The sequence below is a fragment of the Psammomys obesus genome, unplaced genomic scaffold (genome assembly GCF_907164565.1).
Source record: "Psammomys obesus unplaced genomic scaffold, mPsaObe1.curated_primary_1811, whole genome shotgun sequence".
Lineage (NCBI taxonomy): Eukaryota > Metazoa > Chordata > Mammalia > Rodentia > Muridae > Psammomys > Psammomys obesus.
Window position 1 is genome coordinate 7160096 of NW_026596240.1, and position 22211 is coordinate 7182306.

Consider the following 22211-nt stretch of genomic DNA (forward strand, 5'->3'; position numbering starts at 1 on the left):
AACCTATTAGATCCAATCTTTAACATGCTTTGACATTATCTCCCATATCGCCATTGATAGTCTTGACAGTGTATCAGTCTCTATGACTGAAATCTCATTTTGACTGCTTTATACAAAACTGTGTCCCAAAGCTGTACAATGACTTCCATGAATCATCCTTTCAATCATGCAGGCTCCAAAACAATTCCAGTCTTTGGATTCACTTGATCCTCCAACAGATTACATTCTTTTGCAATGCATTTTCATTTGTTCTGTCAAAAGACAGAAATACACATATGTAGTCATAGATCAAATTGGTTTTTAGTTGTAACTAATAATTTGGGTAGCCTCTAATTTATAAGATAGAATGAGGGTTCTCTCAAAGCTGCAGTTGTGGGTTGTGCAAACTGGGAACCACAAAACAAAACAATGGGAGTGAACAGAGCATTAGATTACTTCTGGTTGCTTTCTTGGAAAGATCCAAGGAGAATTCTGTATCACACTGACTCAGGAAGACTGCAATCACCATTTTTTTGGGGGAGGGCATTCTCTTTAGGTGCCCTTCTATTTTCTGAAAGTTTCAATTCAATTATGTTACTTTAGTAATAAAAGACTCTTGTGTTTGGCCTGGCCTATTGAAGTCTAGTATATAAGGTTAACACAAAACAAAGATGCTCTTAATATAAACAGTATAATGTCTTATGATTTTTATTTAGCTCATTGTCTTGTCATAATTTCAAGCAGAAGAAATCTTTCTGACTTTCCTAACACTGAAATACTATACAAGTAAAATTATCCTTGTGAATTACTTGAAAACTTTGTACACAAGTGGACACAGCATGCTGAGGAAAATCTTGTTTCTGTTCATAAAGGAAGACTGTGCTCTGCACAACAAAATAGTGGAGGCTTACAAACAGGAGTGACATAGGCTGAGTTGAACACAGAAAATATCACTGAGGCTCTATTTTACCTATTGGAGGAAAGAAGCCATGACAGAGAGCCAACGCGGGAGCACAGTGAAAGATGATGCTGTTTGGGCTGGGTATGGTAGCAACTGTCTGAAGTTCCAGCACTTTGGGGGCAGAAGCACTCTGATTGGACTTTCAGGACTATCCTTGACAGTAACTTACAAGACCAAAAACCTTTCAAAGGGAACCCTGAGTTCTGGTAACAGTAGGATATTAACTCTTAGAGAAAGGGTGTGAGCCCATGGTCTTCTTGACTTGCCCACAGAACTCAGGATGGTATTGCAAAGGAAGACCTATGTTTATAGTGTCCCTGTATTTTCACAAGCTACATAGTGAGAACACAGGCAAGGTAACAGGACAGGTGAGATTTTGTTTTGTTTTGTTTTTTTCAGATCACAATGCAAACTCCTCAAGTCTTTGGTTTCCTCATTTGTACCTGAATCTTAATATTCTCATTAGCAATGGCTTTGAGTTTCTGAGCAATAGAAGCCATCACAGAAAGTACAGAAGGAAGTGGAGGGTCTGAAGTGATGAAACCAGTGGGGCAGCAGCTATCAAATGCAAGAAATGATGAAGAGAGATGTTGAGACTTGAGAGAGAATACAGCAAGTTGCTCCTCACATCACACTCCCAAACCTTTAGGAGCAGAGAAGCTGCACAGAAATATGTACTACGTTGCCAAAGGTACCATGTAAAGGAAGTCCAGAGAAGTGCACAGAAAAGCACACGTCACTAGGATAGTGTGGAAGGTTTATGAGGCCCTTGAACGGGACACTAGTAGAGACGTCACTTCTTAACCAGACATGGCGGCAAACTCCTGCCAACCTGGCAATGTGTGTCCAATTAGTTTTTGCAATTGGCAGAATTGTAAAGGTCATGTGACCGAATCTAATTAACTAGAAAGCTCTATGAGCCCATGAGTCCATGACACTCCTTGGCACAGGGTTTTCAGTCACTGGCAATTCCCCAGTCCCTAGTTTTCTCTAAACCCCTCTCTCTCCCTCAACATCTTCACAAATCACCATCAGGATGTGTATGCAGAGGGATATTGAGATCAAGTCTAAATATTAAATTGAATATGCTAGATGACAGCTGACTTCACATTGAAAATTACTGAGCACAACGGGAAGCAATTGAGGAATTAACTATGAAAGCGAGAGAGACTCTAGCACAAGACAAAAGAAGACTGACCCTGTGAAGATCAGTGGCCAGAGCCTGCCAGAGGTATGTAAAAGGTGATGCAGATGACAGAGGAGGAGGCCAATGGAGGCAAAGCCAAGTCTGTAAAAAAGTAAAAGTGTCATTGGCTGTGGCTCACTTTTCTTCCCTTCATGGAAATGGAGAGGCATCCTTTTCTGTGCCAGACCCCAGCCTGCAGGGTAGCAGAGCTTATGACTTTGACAGCTGCTCCCTGCTACCATGGAGTCAGCTTCATTTCACTGTCGGGCAAAATGATTCTCATGTAGAGATTGAACAATTAAGTACTTAGGCAGCCTGCCCACAAAGGAAGGCAGCCAGCACGCCTATACTGAATTTGTCGGAGAACAGAGGCATTCTTTCCCCCTGCAAAGGGAAAAGAAATAAAAATCTTGGATTTGAATGTACACTTTAAGGAAGGCAGGAACCAGACCTTGAAATTATCTAAGCTCTTCCAAAGAGCACTTATTCATTTTCATTTTACATGTAAAATGAGGCAAAGGGAATGCAGTACACACACCCTAAGAAAGTTCAGAAATTTGGCAGGCAATTATACCACTAAACCACAAAATAATTTGTCATTTTACTTCAAGCACTATAAATCCATGGACAAATGTGAAAGCAGATTTTCCATTGAAACTAAACAGAGAAGTGGAAGAAGAAAATTTGGCAATGGAGTTACAGTTATATTTAGACTCGTTAAAATAATACAGAAGCAACAAAAGTGCATTCTATGCATCTTACTTTAAATTATATCTTGAATGATTTTTTCACACATGATTCATGTATGAGTGTATGCCACCTGTGTGCAGTGTCTCCCAAGGCCAGAAGAGGGTTGGAGTTACAGGCAATCATGAGCTTCTTTAAGTAGGTGCTAGGAACGGAAGCGGACTACTCTGCAAGAGCTCATACCACTGGGCCACCTCTCCAGACCCAGTATGTATGATTTTCTTTAAAATCATAAGCAGTTCTTCATACTTTAAAATTTGATTTCTGTGGAAAGCTATTTTTTTTCTCTATTTAATTCCAACTTGGCTGTTATATAAAGTGATTCTCAAGTGTTTTTGCTCTCCCAAGAGAGAAAGTGGCATCAGGTTGTATTAAGAAGCCATTTATCATCCTCACCATGCAGCAAATGTGAAGCACAATAAGATAACTAGGATAACTTCATCACATTTGTTTTTATAAAAATTTCATTTACAGTCGTCAAGATGACTCACCAGGCAAAGAAGCCTTCCATTAAGTCTAAGTTCTAGCCCGACGTCCCACTTCATTGAAGGAGAGAACTGACTAAGTTGTCCTTTGACCCTGCTTGTACACACATCCACAAATAAATAATGTAATTGAAACTCTATCCCTGTGCTCCACCAGACGATTGGGGTCTCACTCTAACATGAACTCTGTTGTCTGCTTTTAGATCACTTTCTCCTGGCAAGGCTACTTCACCAGGGGAAGAGGATGTGCTCAGTCCTGGCGCAACTTCATATGCTGGGGTGGGTTGGTGGAGAGCTCCTGTTCTTTGAGAAGTAGGAGTTGGGGGGGAGCATGGAGGGAGAGACCAAGAAAAGAAGAGGGAGGGGACTACAAACAGAATGTGAACGAGATAAATAAAAATTAAATGTATTTATAAATTTGCTCTTGTAAAATAAATGAGAATGAAGTTACTTTCTTAAAATTTTTCTCTTGAGTTTACTGAAACAGTATGTTGGATGACTTTCTACATACATAAGTAAAAGCTTGAATTAAGTGGGGTCATATCATGTTATGTTTGTTATCACCTTGATGTAAAAGAAAGACACTTTTTATAGTTAATAATTCTAAGGATTTAATATAACTCTTAGCAATTTCTTTGAGTATGAATCCAGAAGAAAGGCTTCTCCAATATTGTCTTCACTTCCATGGGCCATTTAAGGAACAAAACCATAACATGACTTGTTCACCTGATGTTACCTGCTGTGGGTTTGAGTGTGCTTTGGATTCTTATACACCTGCCTGGGGGAAAAGAGTCCTTAATTTCTACAGAGGCTGAGATGTGGTTCTGATACCCACACAGGGGCTTTAAAAAACCACGAGACACTATGATTCTTTGAGTCACATGTGATAACTAGGTAAGGGTGTACTTTGATACTCGCTGCTCAACCCAGCATCTCTGCATGACTGTAATTTGATCATTGCCCACTACATACAAAACACCCGAGATAACTGCAGGTAGATGTGAAAGCTTCAGGCAAATTCAACATGTTAAAACGCTCTGCCACTAAAATGACAGCATAATTTCAGAGTCTGGAGTGACACCATGATTTACAGGATATGAAACGAGTTACATCATGTAAAAATGAACCACACGGAATAGAATTAATAAGTGATTGAGGACCACATGATTGAGTTTACTAGATCCTCGTTCCTTTTTAGGTGGACCAATCTGTAGGCAGACTCCAGATTGGTCTGAAGCTATCTGTTCCTCACACTGTGAAACTGTGGTGTTGGTATGTTTGCTCAGCCAGCCCTCACTATCCTTTTCTGATACAAGCCTCCAATGGAAATGCAAAACTCCAGTTACTCATCAGTCTTGCACACCTCCAGAGATTCCTATCTATCCAATATGTTGTCAAAGTCATTTGAGAATTTCTTTTTCCTAAGGAACAGTAAAAGTGCTAGATCATTTCCCTACTCTAAAAAAGTCATTTAAATTATAATTCAAACAAATGAAAATATAATTTCAGACATCTATCACACCAACATATCTACAAGATAAAGTAAAGGCTACTATAAAATATCTTTCTCAACACAGCAGCCTGTGTTGGAATTAAGGTAAAGGGTGGGACCTGGAAAGGATCATCCTGAGTGAGTTGTCCCAGAAGCAAAAAGACACACACGGTATATACTCACTCATATAAACATACAACATAGGATAAACCCACTAAAATCGGTACATCTAAACAAAATAAGCAAAAGAGAGGACCCTAACTAAAACGCTCAATCCCCATCCTGAAAGCAAAGAGGATGGGCATCAGAAGAAGAAGAAAACAGGAAACAACCTAGGAACCTGCTACAGAGGGCCTCTGAAAGCCAGAAGAAGAAAACAGGAAACAACCTAGGAACCTGCCACAGAGGACATCTGAAAGCCTCTGCCCTGCAGACTATCAAAACAGATGCTGAGCCTGATGGCCAACTGTTGGGCAGACTGAATGGAATCTTATGTAAGAAGTGGGAAATAGTAAGAGCTGGAGAGGACAGGAACCCCACAAGGAGCTCAACAGAACAAGAAAATTTGAACACAGGGAACTTCCCAGACTCATACTCCAACCAAGGACTATTCATGGAGATAACCTAAAACCCCTACACAGATGTAGCCCATGGCAGTTCAGTGTCCAAGTGGCTTACATAGTGATGGGAAGAGGGACTGCCTCTGACATAAACTGATTGGCCTGCTCTTTGATCACCTCCCCTTGAGGGGGGAGCAGCCTTACCAGGCCACAGAAGAAGACAATGCAGCCATTCCTGATGTGATCTGATAGACTAAGATCAGAAGGAAGGAGAGGAGGACCTCCCCTATTAGTGGACGTGGGGAGGAGCATGCATGAAGAAAGGGGAGGTAGGGTGGGATCGGGAGGGGAGGAGGGAGGGGCTTATGGGGGGATACAAAATGAATAAAGTGTAATTATTAATAATAATAATAAAAAAGAAAAAAAAGTCTAACTATATGGCCACTGGAGCCATAGCTGTCACTTGTTTTTATAGTACATTAAGGTAAGAATGCTTTATATGTTTGTAAGTGGTCGCAGTATATTATAATCCCTTGTATTTCCACTCTTCTGTAATGATCACACCATTTGTGTCTTTATAGGAATATAATTTTGCTAGTGCTAAGATAGCTCAGTTATAAATGAAAACATACATTCATGTATAAATATACATACTTATCAAAATACAACTTTATCTAGGTCTTATTTGAGTGGCCAATATCACTGAGGAAGAAAGAAGTATAAGAATTTTAATATAATTCCATTTGTTAGCGTGGAATGCAAACCTCTTAAGTAAAATGTTTACATGTAAATTCAAAGTACTGAATCTATCTATCTATCTATCTATCTATCTATCTATCTATCTATCTATCTAGTGAATACACACAAAGAGACACATGTTCCTGAATAGAGTGTTTTTCACAGGAATTCTAGACTGATACATCAGAATATTGAGAAATGTTTTTGACATACTGAAAAATTAAGTTATAAATAGTAGAATCTTCACAGGAAAAATATTTAGTGATAAGATGTAAAACAAATTTATTTTTGAAAATCTACTTTGGGAAGGGTAGAACACATTGTTCGGATTCATACAGGGCAGTAAGCACAGGTTCCTTGGTTTATAGAAATTAATGAGTTTTGTTCTTGCTCCTGGAAAAGCATGCACAAAAGTAGAATGCATTTCTAACTGGGGGTGGGGACAGGGCTGGGATGCCTGGCCATTTCTTCTTTGCAGAGAGCTGGCTATCACAGCTATCTTGCTATCCATTCAAGCAGAGTAGCACTGTGAGTTAGAGATGAAGGCATACTTCTTCCCTTCACTTAAGGGGAGATGTTAGGCTAGCTTCTCAGGACCCAATAATTCTGGTTCTTTCCTTTTACTGTAATTTTGGAAAAAAAGAATCATGTCCCATTTTATTCTGGCCCATCAAATTTTCTGCACAGATAAGGAATGAGGCAACCATTGTACTGCACAAATATCAGTATTGTGGCTTGGTGAGTCTTCCTCCTTCGGAAGAAATCCTTACGTTAATAATTATTAGCCTGTGACCATTATCAATCACTGTTCCTCTAAGTTCTAATTTTCTCCATTTGATTTTTCATAATTTTGTGTATTTGTGTGTGCACGCATCACTTGCACGCCTCTGAATACACGCACTTGTAGAGGCAAAAAGAGGGCATTGTATTCAGTAGAGCTAGAATTATAAGCAATTTTAATCTGCCTGACCTGGATGTTGGAACCCTAATTCAAGTAATCTACACCACTGGTATGCATTTTTAAACCCTGTGCCATTTCTCCTCTTCCGTAGTCAAGTTATGAATAGTGACAGTATCTTACTCATAATTTGGTAGGGAAAAAATAAAGAACACACCCCTCAACAAACACACATGGTGCCTAGTACAGGCTTATCTCCTATAGAGAAGTCACTGGTTTATATTCTCACGAGACATACGTTTCCAGGTGGGACACACAAAGTTCAGCTGTTTTCAGATTCTAATGCATCCTGTACTAACTCACAATGCTTTAGCAACTCCTCATTTGGTTTGTGTGTTCTTTGGGTGTTGTTATGTCTAAAGCTAAAAATTATTTTTTGTCACAGCCATACCTAATGGAAACAGTGAAAGTCATTAAGCCAGCACAGTTGTTTGACAAAGAGCCAGCAAAGCTGAGCTTAATGATGCAATCACTGTGGTGCAGTCTACTACTTTTGGTCTTGATCTTCATGTGTTGCCTCTTGGAGAGCTTTTAAAATTTTACAACTTGGGGATATTGGATTGATGGGAAATTTTTCATAAACTGCTTACACCTTCTCTCAGGAGTACTGTTTCTAAGCTTCTCCAGGAGAGTCCTAAGTATAGCACCCCTCCCGCTTTTACTGAGATATCTTTATCTGGCCCTACTTGAAGGTCTCCCTTATGCTCTGTAAGTTGTAACTCAAATAAAGATGCCAGAGACATGCTTACAAGGCTCTGATTCCAAGATATTCTTGGAACATCTGGCTCTGCACTTACTCAGGAACAAGATAATCTGGACAAAGTAAACTTTAAAAGGTAAACAAGACTTGGTGGGATAGAGAAGATGGCAGTAGATCATATTAGAAGCATCTGCCTAGTACTGATGGACAAAGAATGGAGTGGATAAACGATATAAGAATGACATATTAAGACTACCCCTACTTTCTTAGCAAAGTGAGTTCCTGCAGGACCATTGTCATGTCATATAACCAAAGAACAAACGAACATGAAGGTCAAACATAAAAATAAATTTTACAAGTATATAAAATATAAACATTGTAATAAATTTTACAAGTATATAAAATATAAACATTGTATTATGCCAGAAATTAAATGATAACTGCAGTAGCTTTGGCCTGAAAATTTTTCTTGGGCCTAATAGCATTAGTTCTCTGACCATTAAAGGTTGATGATACACCGCTTGGGACATGACAATCTGCACAAGCTGGCTTGAAGATTTTCTTTCTGTATAGTGTCCTTAAAACAGAAAGAGCTACCAGCATGAAAATTCGTGAAGGAGTTGTCATGGTTTGGCAAAATAAGCCTCTAGATTCTTAAAAGCTGTGGGTTTGATAAGGGAAATTTATTGTAAAAGATAATTCTGTTCTGTCGCAGTTTTTCCTTGATCACTAATTTATGACCAAGAGAAAGTTAAAACATGTGTCCAGGGACAAAAAAGATGTGGTCTTTGTTTTGGAACAATATGCGTCTATTCCTGCTTATTGACTTCTGTATAAATAAAGAAATAATCTGCCAGTCAGGTAGAGTTCTCCAGACCCCTGTGCCTGATTCACTCCTCCATCACTGACTCCTCATCAACTCTGTGGGACAGGGCCATAGCCGGGCTTGCCTCTGGCGTCTTCTAATCTTATAAATGGTTGTGGAGTATAAGAATTTATGCAATAAACTTATTTTACCTTACTATCCTGCAACCATTGTAATTTTTACACCTCTTCACAGAACGTGTAGTTTTGCTAGTGCTGAGATAGCTCAGTTATGAACACACACATACATTCATACATACACATTCACACTCAGAAAACACAAACCTGTCTGCATTATTTAAGTGGCAAATGTCACTGTGAGCAAAACATGATTCATCTTTAGCATCAAGAACAGAACATGGATTGGAAAGTTCAGCCACTGGTTCACAGGCATGCTTAACTCCTGCTGGAGCCCAAGTAGGATTCAGAAACTTGGTCAGGCTGACCTGAAAAAAATCAACACCAGAGTTAACCCCAAGAAGAACTCTCATTATTTAGAGAGAGCTAATTACACACAATGTTCTTAGCTTCTCTGGAAAAAAAAAAAAACAATTAAAATTGTACCAATGTGACTAAGCTCCTTAACAGACTCCTTGTGGCTTTGGCTCAAATAACTAAAGGGGTTGAAGATTAAGCTAAGTTGTTTTTTATTTTAATCTCCTAGGATGTATAATTAGGAAATATATTATCTGTAGAGTATAATACAGCCATCTGTTCTCAATTAAATAGTATACTATTACAAGAATGGAATGCCATCATCTCAGTGCCTTTGAAATATGAGTGGCAAAGCAGAGGCAGTGAGATATTTAGCTGGGATTGTGGAATTACGTTATGCTGTGCAGACTTCAATTCCTGAATGAAAAGACATATTGAATAATGATTCTCTCCCAACTGAGTTGTTAATGGTTTTACTATCTCTTAATTGTCTAAGAGATTGCATTTGTCTTATATGGTAGTTTATCCCTGACTATCATGTAATTGACTTCACTTAGAATTTTTATGAAGCTTTTAGAACAATATAACTCTGAAAGCCCTTAATTATTAGAGCACTGTTTTTTATCCATTGCCATGGAAATAGCTTTGGTGGCATCCACGCCACTTCGTTACTGTAGGTAGATACACACAAGTGCAGTTCTGTTGAGGCCATAAGAGGGCATCAGATAAAAAAGCTGAAGTTACAGGTATTTGTGAGCTGCTTATTAGAATCAAACTCTAATCTTCTGCTAAACTGTGCACACTATTAATCATTGAGGCATCTCTCCAGCATACATGCTCATTATTCTTAAAGATAAAAATTTACGTCCTTAAGTCCCCAACACTGTAACATCCTGTTCTTGCCCATTTTGAGTTAGAGATTTTTAAAAATGGAATTCTAATTCTAGTAATGCCAAAATGTCATAAATACTTTAAGTAGATTACTATACAGTAACAGCATAGCCATGAAAACATTTAGAGCAACATGCAAACGAAAATTTGAAGTAGAGTTAGTGAGATGACTCAGTGGGTAAATGTGCCTGTCAACAAGCTAGATAAACCCCAGAGTTCAATCCCCAAGACCCACGGGGTGGAACTCCAAGTTGTCCTCTGACCTCTACCCACACTGGTGACACAAGCATGCACACTACCTATGTAATATATATATATATATATATATATATATATATATATATATATATATATATAATAAAAAGCTAAAAAGAAAATTTGAAATGGACATATAACTGCAAGTTCTCTAGCTACTGTATTGTCAAAGTGCAGGATCTTGAAAACAGAATATAAAAAGTGTAGGGACTGTGGATGTTTTGCTTCTGTTTTTGTTTGTTTTATTTTGTTTTGAATCAAATCCTCTTTCCAATGGCAATTCATGCCATATCAGCCATACCAAATGAGGGAAACCCAACACTTCCCATTTGTCAGCAGCTGATGACATTGTTAGGAACACTGTGCCTTCCCAAGCAGATCTTGAGCCATATGGGTCCAGGAGTACTAAAGACATAGCCCTAAATGGATGCCTATGAAATATTCATTAGAGATAAGCTTGACCCTCAATGTCATTGAAGCAACCCAGCATGTAGGACTATTTTATCTTCTAAAGTTACACATGACTAAGTGAAAGGAAAAAATAATTTCCACCCCACTAAGGCTTAAGAATCTACTTCTTGGTAATTCTTAGTAAATAGGCTGTATTAGTGAGATGAAAGTACAAAAATTATCTGCTTGAGAAAAAGTTTTAATACAGTGAAGAATTTCCTTTTTTATTCCTTGCTTTTGTGTCTATGCAAAACTGAAAACATATAGTTGGTTGTATCATTTGTCACATTACATTCTTTTCATAGATATTTCCAGAAATTTTTTCACTAATAGAGACATTGACAGCTACATGAATACATACTATTACCTAGGGCATAGTCATATTCCTATGTTCCTGAATCCCTGGGCTGCAATGACAAGAGGATATAACAATTCTTGCTGAACTAAAATTAAAAACAGGGCTGAAGATATAGCTCAGTTGGTCAAGTGCTTGCCTAGCATTCAGGCTGGATTCAATCACCAGAAGTACAGAAACACAGGTGGCATATGACTGCAGTTGTAGCATTTAAGACATGCCGACAAGAGAATCAGAAAATCAAGGTCATTCTGGGCTATGCTGCCAGTTTTAGATCAGCTTTGGACATGTGAGATCTCGTTTCCAAAACGATGAACTAAGTGAGGAATAAACCACCACACTTAACAACAAACCTGCTCCCAAATTCCACAGCTTAAAACAACAATCAACAAAGTGGTGAGAGCAGAAACCACACTGAACTTATGCAGATACCATCATCTCTAGAGTGTCAGCCAGACACACATGTCCTCACTCATCATGATCAATTGGTGCTGATGTTGGCTCTGACTAGGGTGAGTTAGAATATCTCCACTTCCTTATCTAATCTTTCAGGTTGGGTCCTCATGCTTCACTTAGCCCAAACAGTGACAACAACAACAAAGTGGCTTCAGGCCTTGGTGAAAGCCACCTTCAGATCTGCGGGTCTGCATGCCCACACTCAAGGGAAAGGGAAGCAGACTCACTTCTCAATGGCAGAAACATATTGCAGGGAGAAGCTTTGGCGATATTATGGAAACAGTGGGATACGAATAGGCTCTTTCACATATACTACCTTATTTCATCTTACACACATTACGCAGAAAGATTTTTGCAAAGAGAAACTAAAGATATATCAGGTGCTCGTAAAGGGGAAAAAGAGGAAGTTAACCCTGGCTCATAAGCTTTAATTTGTTTTTATGAGCCATACCAGAATTTAGCACTTACGCTCACTTGTTGAAGACAGATGGCTTCCCACAGTACCCTAAGCAACCATGCCTTGTTCCCATCTCAGGCTTTAGTTCATGTCTCTTCCCAGCCCCATAGACAGCATGTACACCTATGTATCCTCCCTCCTCATTAGACTTAGAAGTCAGAGGCTGTTCACACTCCTGGAATAACATTCTGGTTTATTATAAGGGAAAAAAGAAGTTGGAAAAAAGCTTTAAAGATCTTAATCCCAAAGTTCTGGAAAACAGTTGTCATGACAAGCCACTTTTTTCCATGGTTTGTGAAACACATGATCTCAGCCTGTTCTGTGATCTACAGGGAATTGACCTTTGCTGCAAATCATGAAGAAGGAAAGAAAATACATATTTAAAAACATATGCCATTCTCTGAACCACTTCAAGAGCTGACCTTACTGGGGTGACAAGGAAAGGACAGACACAAGACAGACATACATAAAGGCTGGGATCAGGCAGGGCATGCTCACTCTGATGGAGGACAACAGCCTAAAGCCTCAGCACATTTGTGCTTTCCATCTAAAGAACAGGGAGGCCTCCCCATCTCAGTAGAAGGGCTCTGTACCGGAGCACCCTCAGTCTGTAATCACTGAGGAGGAAGCTGTGGTCAATACTTTTTACCCACACTGCTCAGTCACTTCGAACACTCTTACTTAGACAAGGCTTCATCATGTCTCTGAGGCTCACCTGGGGAAAGCTTCGCCACGCCTATGGGTCTGGGCTCCTTTTCAAGGCTGTGTACATATCAACAATGTGTATTCACTTAGGACCTCATCTGCTTCCCACACACATGTAACTTTACAACTTTAAGGTTTACTGGGGATAAGATCACAACACCACACCTCAGGCAAGTGGCAACATAAAAGTTTACTTTTCCTTGCAGGATGTAAGGAGGAACGAATGTGAGGGGGAAGATCCCATGCTGTACAGTGATTTCATGCCTGGTGCCATCTTGGTTTTCCGCAGAACTCATCATTTAACAGAGAAGACAGAAGATGGAACACAGCCATGTCCAGGATCCCAGATGCACAGAAGGTTTGAGAATGGACCTTCCAGCAGTGAAGGAAGGAACCAAAATTGTTTTGATGGCAGATCCTGTGCATTTTTTTAGTTTCAACTGTTCTTTTTATTTTATTATAAATCACTATTTCTCCAACTGTTTCATTACTGATTTCATCTTTTTCTGCATTGTACATATTTTTCATCACCATTTTAGCCTATTTTTTTCACATTACTAGAGTTCAGTCTTTTCACTTGTATGTCTTGGAATCCCCTGTACACACCTACGCTAATATAAATACAAATGTGTTGACTGAATGAGATTTGATTGCTAATGTACTGGCTGCAGCCCAAAGCTTTTGAAATAATAGGAAACATACTGTTAAAATAAATGAAATCAAACTACTGTGTTATCTTTAAATTTGGGGAATAACATCCTTTAAAATGGACCCTTGATTACTGAATCAAAGGTAATTCCCAGATACTGCTAACTCAAATTGGCTCTAAGTTGTTCCATTAACTCTTCTTCTTTTTTAAAAATCATCTGTGAGCTGCCTTTTCCACAATTTAGTGGAGGGAGTCACAGGTCCCTGCCCCCATAAAATAGCCTGATATAAGCTTCCTGTACAACCGTGTCTCCTGGGGAGGTCAAGGGTCCATCAGCTCCTGATCCACAGTTATGTTTCCATGCTTCATGAGGAGAGTCAAGGCTGTGCTGTAACCATCCATTCTTGGTATTATTTAATCTGAATACCAAATCCACAGAGGGCATGTTTAAAAGTTTGGATCAGTTGTGTGGTGCCTGCAACTCCTTAGCCCTGTTTTCCTTGAATGAGTTGGGAAACCTAGTGAGCCATTTCTAGGGGGAATGCTCCTCAGATTCAGAACCTTCCCATTCCTTTCCTGCTAAAAACCATATGATTCTGTGTCTGTGACATCACTACAAACCAGATAGGTGGAATTGCTCTTTGACTATAAGTAAAGATGAGTGCAGTGGAGTCAGAAATTAGCTTACTAGCCAGAGATTTCAGAAAAAGATATAAAAATAACCAGTACTGCTTTTCACACTTACTTCACACTTCTCCCTTCAGTGCCCTAGAAATAAATTAAAAAAAAAGAGATGGGACATAAACCAACAATATTGATAGTCAGGGTAAAAACAAAACACAAAAACAAACAAACAAAAAAAAAAAACAACCACACAAGTCATAAGCACCCAAACTGGAAAAGGGGAAGAAAGGAAACCTGCAGAGAAAGGAGTTGGAATAAAAGTGTGCAATAAATTCAAACCAATTGCTTCTTCTTGAAAGAAAAATACCTGGCTCTGTGTAAGGTGAACATAAGGCTGAATTATTCAGCAAAACAGGAAACATATATTACCACATGGATATAATTTTGTACCTGGAAAGCCAGGTGGAGTTTATAACTTCGTTTTCACAGGGAGAAATGCAAATCAATGAATATTTAAAAGAAAAAAAGACCAAAATGCTACATATAGAGCTGATAAATAACAATGTAGATAACTGAAGGGGACCAAATTATACTCGGTACTGTTAATCACCGAAATATCAAATAGCTAAACATTCACATATAAAGGACTGTCTCTGACATGAAATCAGTGGCTGGCTCCTTGACCTCCCCCCACCGAGGGAGGGACAGCCTTGCTAGGCCACAGAGGAGGACATTGAAGCCAGTCCTGATGAGACCTGATAAGCTAAGGTCAGATGGAAGGGGAGGAGGACCTCTCCTATCAGAGGATACTTATAGAGGGGCAGGGAGAAGAGGAAGGGAGGGTGAGAGGGAATGTGGGAGGGGGCTACAGCTGGGATACAAAGTAAATAAACTGTAATTAATATAAAAAATTAAAAAAATTATTAAAAAAAGAAATGTCTTAAGACCCCAAATTACTGGGACAGGAATGTGTGAGTTCTGGTATTTCTAATTACTTATTGTCTAATCACAAAAACATTTACCCCTTTCCCTGAAGACTCCGGTAATATCAGTTGCTATTCTTCAAATAGGAGATACTCATTTCAAATTTGGGAAATGCAACATAAAATTCTATTAGTGTATATGATTTCAGTAATTAAATATCACTATAATTCCATCAAGGATCTTTATTAAATTCAGAAAACTTCAAGTTTCAGAGTGTGTATTTTTCTTGAAATCTCCACATGAGAACAAGAGAGGAGGACTCTCCAAGGTTCCAGTGACTGTGTTTATGTCAATCAAGGCATTACAAACCTAAACAAATATGAAAAATGCCAATTTTAACTATACCCTGCTACAAAAACGAAACTGCCCTTCAAACTGTGCTTTATAACTCTTTTCTTTATCTTTAAGACCCAGCATACTTGATAAATTTTCATCTTTAATCTCCAGCATACTTGATGAAAAGGTTATTTCACTCAGAATTAAAAAAAAAAAAAAAAACCTAATAGAACTCATGTGGTATCTATAAATTGTAATCGGATTGAGACTCCCAAATAGCATGATGGTCTGTTTCCATTGCTAAAAGGAAAAAAGCTAAGAGAACTCTCTGGTGAGAATTGTTCTTGTTTTGAAGATGCCTTGGTGCTAATTGAAGATTTTCAAGCTTTGCAGGGAACAACCCATATTCTAATTGAGCATTCAAATCCATTTGTCAACAGGCCTTAACAAGCTGTCTTAATTCTTCCTTTTTTAAAAGTTTACTTTAGAGGAGAAGTAGTCATTTGTATTTTTTATGCTACAACAAAAATATTCCTTCCAGTTCTATTGTACTTTGATGACTTATAATAAAGATAAGTTGGAAAATATCAGGAATAATTAACGTTGTAAGAAAAAGTTAGAACTTATATGATAGTGAGGGAATAGCAAGGAGGCTTAGGTACAGCCTGTGTTTCCCCTAACTGTTCATCTCCATTTTCTTTAGGGATGGTTACCCAGGTGTGTATCACCCAGAGATAGAGGCTGTGAGCAGAACACTGACAAACTGCTGTTTATGCCTACATGACGATAACCAGAACTTTCCAAGAAAGAGCTTTTCCTTTTGCACAGTGGCTATTTACTGCATTACAAGCAAAACTGAGACCTTTGATATTGCAACTGGGGTGTTATTTAGCTGTCACTCTGGGTCAGTAATAAGCCTCCAGACTGAGCATTGAGCTCTATCTATAGGACAGCTAGGCATATCCATGTGTAGATTTTGAAGTCTGTGAGTGATCAGACAGGAAGATAAAGGACAGGAGGGTAAGGGCAGAGGGCAGTGCTTCTTCTCATCTAGCGCAGCACAAAGCAGAAAACAGCATTCTCTGAGCGTCTCAGCCTTGCTTCCTCATACAAACATGCAGACAACATTGTGATTTGGGAAAGGAATTTGAACATTATCAGAATCAAAACTGAATCACTATCAACCCTAATTATACCACAACCAAAACTAAATGTAACCAAAACAAACAAAAAATAAGCAGCCAATCAAGCAAATAAAAGCCTAAACCTAAAACTAAATAATGCCCACAATTTATAAAAGAAAGTTTCATGGCACAATTGTCTGATAATATCACAAACAACTCTCCTGGACTACTACTTTGCTTAGATGCTGCTACAACTTCATACAGAAAGTCTTTCCACAAACATACCTACCCAGCAGTGTTCTAATCAACCACATTGATGCCCATCTTGTTTTTTGTTGTTTGTGTGTTTGTTTGTTTTTTTTTTGTTTGTTTTTATCATTGCCAGCAAAGACTATTGTTTCAAAATATCTGACATAATCTTCATTTTTACATTATGGAGCCCCCCCTCATTTTACCCTCCTTTATTATGCCCACACTTTACAGGACTCTAACATTTCCACTACAGTGCTCTTCAGCTCCCCAAAAGACATTGCCATTGGGAGGATCTCCTTGTGTTTGGGGCTTTTAGTAGGCTGGCTGGTCCCTTCTGCATATTCATGGCAGCTGTGACTTTCACTCTGGGACTGAGACCTAGCATCTGCTGACCCCATAGGGAATAGGATGGCATTCAGGGCCTGACCTCCTACCAGATGAAAATCACTTGAATATGGCCACCTACACTGCTCAGTTCTAGCACTTGTTTTGTCACAAAATATTTGTAATTGATTATGATACCTACAGCTTCCCATTATGGACCACAAAACCTTGCTGAATTGTTTTCTTGAGACTAACCATATGGGTCAACAACCCAGAGATGGTGTCTTTAACATTGCAGAATGAGGGACCAGGTATGGCTTTCAGTCAACCAGGATGTGAAGGACTTCTCCAGATCCACAGCCTTGGTAAATTTCTCTCTGCCAAAGGTCATATTGTTAGGCAGAGCTTTCTCTTTATGAGATATTGGGTCTATGCCCTTATCCACTTTTCCTATCCATTCATAAACCCACCAGACTAAAAGGATAGGTAATACATAGCTTCCTGTAGCTATCTCTCCTAATATCAGACTGAATGGCTTTGCTGCCACATTCCAGAAATCAGCAAATGGCCTTGGAATCAGTTATCCAGAGATTTCTTACTATCTGAGAATCACCAGAAATGTAGGTTTGGTCCTCATCTTTAAAGAATGTGTCTTTATGGATAAAAATCAGCCAATTTATGTCACCCCCATGCTAAAACTGGACTCTTACAGACCTTCTGACCCATCTTCCTGCTGGCTTCTACAGTGCTCACCCAGACAGCCACTTGCTTCACAGGGTAGTTGGTAGTCTCTTATATTCTCCCATCACATTTCCCCAGAGTGAAAACCTCACCATCTCGGTCATCCTCTTGGGCCTTAGGCTGCCCCTCCAGATTCCTATGCACTTACATTTGTTGAGGAAGCAGAGGTAAGTTCTGAACACCAGTTCTGAACCACTGGTGAATTCTCCCCACACCCAGCATCTATAAGTGCTGCAGAGCCCCCAACTCATCTCTGTCTTTCATCTTCCTGATTCCACAGGTATATCTTTTGGATGGCCACCTAGCTGAGAGTTATTAACATTACAATTCTAACTTTTAGCACTATATGAACAAGAAACTTACAGACGACATGGTTCATCTAGAACACTGATCTTTAAAAAGTAAAGAAGGTGGACTGGGGAGATTGGTTCAGTCAGTGCAGTTCTTGACTTGCTGGCACAAAGATCAGAGTTTAATCTCTAGAATCTATAAAAATACCCAATCACTGATAAAGGAGAGACAAGCAAATCTCTAAGATCCTCTGGTCAGTTTCCAGGTCAGTGAGATGTCCCACTTAAAAAAAAAAAAAGAAAAGAAAGAAAGAAAAGAAGAGAAGAGAAGAGAAGAAAAAAGAAAAGAAAAGAAAAAAGAAAGACTATATCTGACATGAATGGATTGGCCTTCTCTTTGATCACCTTCACACGAGGGAGAAGCAGCCTTACCAGGCCACAGAGGAAGACAATGTGACAATGCAGCCAGTCCTGATGAGACCTGATAGACTAGGATCAGAAGAAGGAGAAGAAGACCTCCCCTATCAGTGGACTTGGGGAGGGGCATGCATGGAGAAGGGAGAGGACGGGTAGGACTGGGAGGGGAGGAGGGGAGGGAGCTTCAGGGGGGATACAAAATGAATAAAGTGTAATTAATAAAAATTAAAATTAAAAATACTAAAATATAAACAAAAACAGCAATCCAAAAGGAAGGAAGGAAGGAAGGAAGGAAGGAAGGAAGGAAGGAAGGAAGGAAGGAAGAAAGAAAGAAAGAAAGAAAGAAAGAAAGAAAGAAAGAAAGAAAGAAAGAAAGAAAGAAAGAAAGCAGGATACAGCTGGGACACAGAGTTAACAAATTGTAACTAAAAATAAAAATAAAAAAAAAGAAAGGAAGGAAGGAAGAAAGGAAATATATATTTTCCTAGGAAATATGACTAAGGTTCTCTTCTGGCCTCTATAGTTACATGGGCAGCACTGTTGGCCTTCTTGAAACACACATGCAAATACATGCACACATGCACACACACACACACACAAAAAAAAACAGACCTAAATTAAGGAGATATTAAAGAACAATTTAATTTTTTGTTTCATAGATGAGAAATTAAAAGCAGATGTGGAAGTGTTTCAGAGCAACACAGAGTAGTGAGGCCCTTTCTCTGTCTCTACTGAAGGAGACAAACATATCACTTAGCAGCTCTCAGGAGGTTAATCTATGGGGATGAGCATCCCTGGCTATTTGGAGCTCCGAGCTTGAGAGGGGGACACTCTCTTGATGATATAATTCAAGACGATACATTTCAATTTCTGATTTAAAGGCCATATTTTAAATTTATTAGGTGACAATAGAGATGGCTGATACCTTATCAATAAAAGCCCATAGATAAATAGGTTAGTATTTTTAATTGTGACATTTAAGAAATTACCCAAGCAGTAAGTTCATAAAGCCTGTGATTAGAAATAAACCAATAAATCCCCCTTCCTTCAGCCTATATCAAAAGATCATATTCTAATGAATGTAAATATTTAATACTTCTGACCTTTCGTCCCATAAATACTCCTCTATGAAACCACACCAGGGCTCTATAATAGAATCAGTACAAGGAGTAACAAACAGCATCACAATCTAATACAGAACAAGTTCCGAGGGTTTTATAAATGTCAATACTACTAAACAAAACTTTGTTTTTCTTTTTTTTTTTTTTTTTTTTTTTGAAGGTCTTCACTTTTTTATTCTTTATGTACAAAGATCATCAGTTTCACTGGGTAGACAGGCTTGAATGATCCATTAAAGGTCACTTAGCCCAACTTAATGAAGCCTATGTCCTCCGCATACTGACAGAAACACTGACGGCATATGTTCAGCCCATGTTTCTGGATCTGACCATGGTGATTAAAGCATGCATGGCAGGGGCCAAAAACCTAGCCAAACTTCTGCAGGTGACTTCAGTAGAGCTGCTGGTGACCCATTTTGCCTTCAGACAGCCAAGGAAGAAAAAGGCAAATTTTTGTTATTTTAAAAAGGTGATGATGGGGTCTGGGGAGGTGCCTCAGTGATGAAGAGTGCTTGCTGTTCTTTTAGAGAATCTGAGTTTAACTTCCAGCACCCAGTTGAGGGGGCTCACAATCCTCTCTAATTCGAGCCCCAGACAATATGATGCCCTGTTCTGGCTTCTACGGAAACCTGAACTCATATTCACATACACACATAATTCAAAACACAATAAATAATTTTTAAAAAGGCAATGAAGGAGTCTTGGGAGTTAGCTCAATTGTTAAGGCACTCTCCAACCAAGAATAAATGAGTTAGACTTGAAGTACCCCTGTAGAGAAGCCAGAAGTGGCACCACAGGCCTATGCTTTCAGTACTTCATTTAGGTAAGGTTTTCTGTATATTTTCACATACAACATAACTGTATGCCCTTGGCACTGTTCCATAGCAATGAAGGCACTGGAAATTTGAGGCTAAGATCATCATCTCAGCAGCATTCTCTAAAGCACAGCATAAGAAAATACCAGAAGCCCAGAGGAGAGACTGTTGTCTGGGAGAAATAACATTCTATTTTCTGTTTAACTGGGAAAACAGGAACTCAAACATGCATTGTCAGGAACTTCAAAAAGAGGCAAGTTTCCTTTCCAACTCTATCCTACCATTCCTCCTTTCTTGTCTGTCAATTTCTCTTCTATTTTATTTGGAAGTCCTTGTTCAGCCACGGAAGTCAAAGAGTTCTGCTCAGCCCTGCAAAGCTGGGGTGGCTTCTCCATGAATTATTGTATTGATTGTATTTCGATCCAGACTGTGGTCCTCTGGGACTTTGCATTAGCAAGCACTTAGCAGAATGCAGAATGGTTTGAAGAGGATTTTTTTCTGCATCATTTATTTGCTTAGCTAAAAGCAGTCTAATTTAGAAGCATGCTCACTAACGTCCCCCTTTCAGAGGGGTCTAGACCTAATGAAAACAGCCTGCCTTGTATCAAGTTACTGACATAGATCATAATTAGAGAAGCATGGCTGAGCCTGCTTCATCTTGGAAACCGCATCCTCCTATTAGTCACAATGTTATGTCAAATCCATTGTTTGATTGAATTACAGACTTCGCTTACCCAGAAAGCCCTTAATGATCAAGTTTCTTTATGTGTTAAGACGCGGTGCTTTCTTTTGTGTATCCTGGGATCAGGTGGTTGGCTTAAGCATTTTCCTTCAAACAAGGTGAATTACAAATGGAGCAAATGTGTTTGAGGATAGATGTCCATGGTAGTGTGTTTGCCTAGCATTTGTCAGGCTCTATATTCAAACCCCAGCACTACAAAACCAAACCAACTAACCAAACAAACAAACAAAAAAACAAAAAATCGAATCAAATAAAAATAATTAAGTGAAAATTATTTGAATAAGTGATCTGCCTAAAATACTGTAGAATCTTAACATGAAAAATAATCTTTGAACAATCTTTGCAATCATCTAGAAAGGGTAGCAAACAGTCTAGATTCACGACAGTAGTCAGAACAATGGCAATGATGAGAATGGTAAAGGTCATGGCACTGGATTTCTCAAGACTTCCCAGGATTGTCATGTCCTAAGACCTCACTGGCTCATCTTCCCATTGTATCTGAGGGTGTATGTAGGACTGGGTGACAGTGAGCTTCTGAAAACTCGGACACAGAGAGGTGAACTCACCAAGTCACACAGCACAGGTGCCCTGGAAAGAGGTGGAATCTGAAAATGGCTCTACTGCAAAGCTACTCATTTCCCTACCACCCTCTCTAGGATGCACGGCTCTGCAGAAGACACTTATCTTTTCATGTCTGCGAGCCTTAATCACTTTCTTAGCAGTACCCAATCTCTGACATTAATTTTTTTCTCTTGCTTTACATAGACTTCCATCTTTCTTTTTCTTACTTTGAATATCCAAGTCTCTCCTACCTTTACTCTTTTTTTGTGAATAGAACATCTTTACTTAGACTGACAAATTTATATCTGAATAAAGAGTGTTAGAAGAAACAGACCTTTCAGGGGCATTCTAAACTATACTTAGGAATTGCATCCATACAGATCTATAATTCATTGCCTCTTATGCCTCATAACTCCAATAAGTCAGCCATAAAATAAAACCTCATCAGTGCTTGCATTATTCTTGCCACTTCTGCTAAGCATCTCCACCCACAGTTTGTTTTTATGCTTTTTTTTTTCATACGGAGCTTACTTCAAATAATGAGACATCAATATTGATTCAAAATTGTGACAAACGAACCACTAGGGCATCAGGTATTAGCAACGAGGAAAAATAATAAG

General features: G+C 38.9%; 1 protein-coding gene and 1 pseudogene across 2 annotated transcripts in view; both read right to left on the reverse strand.

Moving 5' to 3' along the window:
• Ctnna2 (catenin alpha 2) overlaps positions 1-22211 on the reverse strand; it is a 1158760-nt gene that overhangs the window by 881626 nt on the left and 254923 nt on the right. The window lies entirely within an intron of this gene.
• On the reverse strand, positions 19679-19888 carry LOC129668467 (40S ribosomal protein S29-like; annotated as a pseudogene).